The following is a 4,981-nucleotide window of genomic DNA, read 5'->3' as shown; positions in this document are numbered from 1 at the left end:
ATGGCAATATGAATGTGTTTTGAGCTAATGCAACTAGCAACAGATTAAATGAAGTTGGTTTGAATACAAGATTCAAATTCAAACTCCATATGTGATTATTCAAATGCCATTTAATTGATTTGTGCTATACAGCAGCTATAAGTTGTTCTAACATGCATAAAAATGGTACAGATGGATTCCTTGAATTTTTCTGATAATTTTTCATATATAAATTATTTAATTTGGAGTTACGGTTGAATTACTATGAATTTTTGAAGTTTTGAACATTTTCTGGAATTTCCTGAATATTTAGAATTAAAATAATTCCAGAAAATGATTTAACTGCGTCAGCCTGACGCCAGCATGACGTCAGCGAGTCAACGGCCAGGTCCAGGTCAAACCTGACGTGCGGGGTCCACACGTCAGTGACACAGGAACTAATCCCGGTCAAACCCAACGCTGACTGGGGTTTGACCAGGGGTGGGGCCTATTGTCAGTGGCTGTAGGTGGTTTAGTTAGTTGGATTAGCTCCTAATGACGGAGCCACGTCAGCTCCCGCCGGAGTTTCGCCAGCGACGACCACGTCCGACGACGGAGATGCAACGTGTGCTCGCTACGGAGCACCATTCGACGCGTGGTTTGCTCCTACGGGTAGCTGAAGATGCGCCGCATCCAACTGGGCGAGCGGCAGCGGCTGTGGTGGGCGGAGCTTGCCGGAAACGAGCTCGCGGCGGCGCTGGAGTTCGGGCGCCGATCGATTCGACGCTATGGTGCGCTACGGGAGAAACTGGTGGGTGCTGCGGGCTCCTGAGGTTGCGGTGAGCACGACGGTGGGCTCGGGAGCGAGCTGCGGTGGCTGTGGCCACGGCCACGCCATGGCCGGCGGCGAGAAGCTCTCGGCCGCGGTGGTAACGGCGGCTACGGAGGGAAATAGAGCACGGGGAGAGAGGGGTTCGGCAGAGGAACTCACGGCGAGGTCGACGAGCAGCTCGGTGGGCTCGGGGAGGTGGCGGAGACGGCGAATCGACGAGCGGCATCCGGCGGCCGTGTGTGAAGAAGACGGCTCGATGACGGCGATGCAGGGCGTCCGAGGTCGCTTGACTCGTCGGAGAGGATGAGGGCGAGGTAGCCGAGCTACTGGGCACGCCGAGGGTCGAGGGGGAGGCTCTGGGTGCGGCAACGGCGAGCGGCGGCGATGAGCTCCGCTTGGGCTGCGCGAGAGAGAGAGCAGAGGAGGGGGAACGGGTTGAGAGAGAGTGCGAGGGGGTTCCAGGGGGTGGCGTGGAGCTGCGGGAGACGTCCAGGAGAGGAGGAGGCAGCCAGGCAAGGAGGAGGTGGCCGGGGCGCGTGGCCGCGCGCGCCACCGAGCAGCTTCGGGGCGAGGGGGAGGAAGACGACAGGGGGAGAAGCGGCGGTGGGCTGGGCCGGCTGGAGGAGCTGGGCCAGGTGGGCTGAGGTGAGCGCCAGGTAGTCCTCTGCTCTTTCTATTTTTTTTATTTATCTATTTTGTTCTGTGTTGTTTTAGTTTAGTAATATACTAAACCATTTTATAAAATCCTGAAAATAGTTATGTGGCTAGAACTAAAATATACCTAACCACATAAAATGTTCCAGTAATTATTGGACATATATTATTTATATATCAAATATATATCCAATGCAAATAGCTATTTATTTAATTCAAAGGCCCAAAATAATTAACTCTGAGATACCAAAAATATTGTTTTGAGTTTTACCTCTTTGCAATATTTTCAGAGACTAAGAGGAACATTTTCTTGGACTTCTTTGAGGAGATTTTAATGTTGATCATTTTTAGAAGGTTTCTGAGGCTTTGAAAATTCCTCAATTCAAATTTCATTTGAATTAAAACATGATGCTCACATGAGGTCTAGCCTAGTGCATAACAGGACCAGGGATGTGACAATAAAGTGATACACTATTCATTACGGTCCAGTTTCACCACGGGCCGTTAATGGGCCAAGAGTTACAAAGGTCCTCATATGGGCCGAAAGAAGTCATGGGCCACACATGGGCCGGAAGTTAAAATGGGCTGAATAATATTGGATGGCCCAGATGATGCTACTGGGCCTAATTCGGATAGGGCGTAACGGGCCCTGGGTTAGCGGGCTGTAAATGGGCTATATGCGGACAAGCCATTAACAGGCTTTCCGTGGTCCGGCCCGCCACCTTTTGACCAAGTCAAACGGGCTGGCCTTTTCACAGGAATGGGCCTCTGTTGGGCCGTGCCACGTGTCGCCGTATCATAGGCACCTTCGGTCTAATGAGCGGATGACATCTGTCTCAACGGTGAGCCGACACGTGTTTCCTCCAGCCAATGATGATTTTACACGTGGAAAATCCCCATTGGTCGGGGCTGTTAACGGGTTATCGGATCCAAAACCCGACCCAATAGCTTAACGGCGTTCTATTACAGTGGATGCCACGTGTTGGTCACCCTTGACGAAAGCAGTTCTGTGACGCGCGATTTATCGTCATGGAAGTGGACACTTCCGTGATGATAATTTTGGTAATGTCATGGAACACTTCTACGACAGCATAGCTATGACTATCTTGATTCTGTCATAAATTTGTCATGGATGTACATGCATGACAAAAAACGCGACCTACCGTGACAAACACGTATCATCACGGAAGTGTATTTTTTTGTAGTGCTCCCCATAAGGATCTCGTAGAATTTATTCGGGTAGTTGTTCCTTATGGATTTTGTGCTCCCGAAGTCTGACCTTTTACTTGATGTTCTGGATATCAAACCATATCAATGAATTGGTTACGCTAGCACATCAAGGAGAACATTAGAAGTGTAGTGCTAAATGTCTCTCGATCGATCATCCAGATTTTGTTTCCTTGGCCTCGCTAAGGTGAAATCCGAGAAGGTGTTTTCTTCCATTGCATTAGCATCCTCCACCAATATCCATCATCGTAGTATGTTGTGTTGCCAGGTTCCTTGACACGGATATTGGTAAAACCTTGATGAATATGGAAATGCTCAAGTTCTTGAGAGCACGCGCAAGCCCCAGGTTTCATCGTCGGCATTAATTGGGATTTACTCTTAGCTTCCTCGATTATGCTATAGCCATTCAAACAGTGGAATCAATTTCTACCATTGAGCTTCTCCCCAGATACTAGAATCATTCCTAGCATTTGCATTTTGTTCCCAGCTCGCACCGCTATCGTGCCATTCTACCATGGACTACCCTTCTCAGTAATGACTGATCAAGATCATCTTCAAAGTGGTCCTACCATGGGTTCCATCCATTTCCGATGATAAGCAGAAATCATCCATTGCTTTATCTTCAACAAGGTAGTCCACATCATCCATCCTAGTCCGAGTATGCTGTTTCCAGGAACTCTGTCAAACGATCATTTGGGAATTGCCTTAGGCTGGTTTAGATAGTTTTGATGATCCATGTATCAAAAGTAATTCTTTTTGCCACTTAAGAGATGTCCTTATGTCTCACTCCAAGTGTTGATCTTGAGTGTTCCTCGATCTTCGAGGAGTTCAATTCATATAGAGTTTCCTTCTGTCGACATCGTGTTGAATGAAGTTCTCGAAAGCAAGGACGTCAAGATCAATCTTAAGCATTGAATCAACATCTTCGAGAAGGGCAATTGAATCGTGATGTTTGTGCTAGCTTTGAGTCCCCTCTGTCTTCTTAACTCATGCCTTGAATCTCGGGACGAGATTCTTGTTTAGTGGGGGTGAGTTGTCACATCCCTGGTTCTGGTCTGACCTAGGCTAGCTTCCATGTGAGCATCATGTCTAAATTCAAATGAAATTTGAATTGAGGAATTTTCAAAGACTCAGAAACCTTTTAAAAATAATCAACATTTAAATCTCATCAAAAGAGTCCAAGGAAATGTTCATGTTATTCTGTGAAAATATTGGTAAGAGGTAAAATTCAAACCAATATTTTTGGAATCACAGGAATATTTATTTTGGGGCCTTTGAATTAAATCAATGACATATTTGAGTTGGATTTATTTCTGTATATAAGAAATAAATTTCAATTATTTTTGTAAGTTGCATGTGACGTTGGACAAGTTCCTAAACTCACCTAACCATTTATAAAAAGTTTTAAAAAATGATTTGATGTTTTAAATCAAATCAAAACAAAATATAGAGAAATAGAAAAGAAAAATAAGAGAGAGAGAGAGAGAGAGTCTTACCTGGGACATACGTGTGCAGCCCGACACTGGAGTTGGCCGGCCCAGCTGGCAGCCCATCCAACTGGCCCAGCCCACCACCGCAGCCCCTCTGTCGTCTTCCTTCCCTCGCCAGTAGGCAGGGAGCGTGGTCACCGGCTCACCGCGCACGCGCCAGCTCCTGCTTCCACCGCGACGCCCCGACTCTTCTAAGAGCGCCACGGAGACGCCCCGAGGCCCCTCTCTCTTCCCCGTCGCTCGCTGCTCTCTCTCTCTCCCCTCCCTTGGTTGTCTCCCTCACATCACCCGAGCGCCACCGTCACTGTCGCTCACTGCCGCCGTGGCCACTAAGCTCGCCTGACCTTCCCATCGAGTTCCTGGGCTCCGCCGAGACGCCGCACATCAGCCAGAGTAAGAACAATGAGGCCGAGAGTCCTTAGTCTTTCCATCCCCATCGTCTTCCTCCTTGGGCTCCGACCACCGCCACCATCGTTTCGCCGCAAACAGAACGTCCCCGAGCCCGCTGAGCTTCTCTTCGACCTCGTCATGAGCTCCTGGTCCAAACCCCTCTCTTCCCGCATTTATTTCATCCCCTAACTAGCTACCTCGCTGGACCCGAGAGCTCACCGCCGCCTTACCTCATGTTGTTGTGGCCAGAGGCCGTTTTCGCCGCGTTCGAGCACTGCTACGTGCTCAGCATGTTTCCAGAAACCCAACACCACCATTAGTTAGTCCCCCTGTGCACCGCAGCGTTGTGGTCGAGCCTGCCCAAGCTCCGGCCGCCGCCGCGAGCTCATTTCCAATGAGCTCCGGCCGCCTCAGCTGCTACCGCTTGCTG

Source organism: Triticum dicoccoides, chromosome 3B (genome assembly GCF_002162155.2).
Source record: "Triticum dicoccoides isolate Atlit2015 ecotype Zavitan chromosome 3B, WEW_v2.0, whole genome shotgun sequence".
NCBI classification, from domain to species: domain Eukaryota; kingdom Viridiplantae; phylum Streptophyta; class Magnoliopsida; order Poales; family Poaceae; genus Triticum; species Triticum dicoccoides.
The sequence above is the reverse complement of the archived record's forward strand: the minus strand, read 5'-3'. Positions refer to the sequence as shown.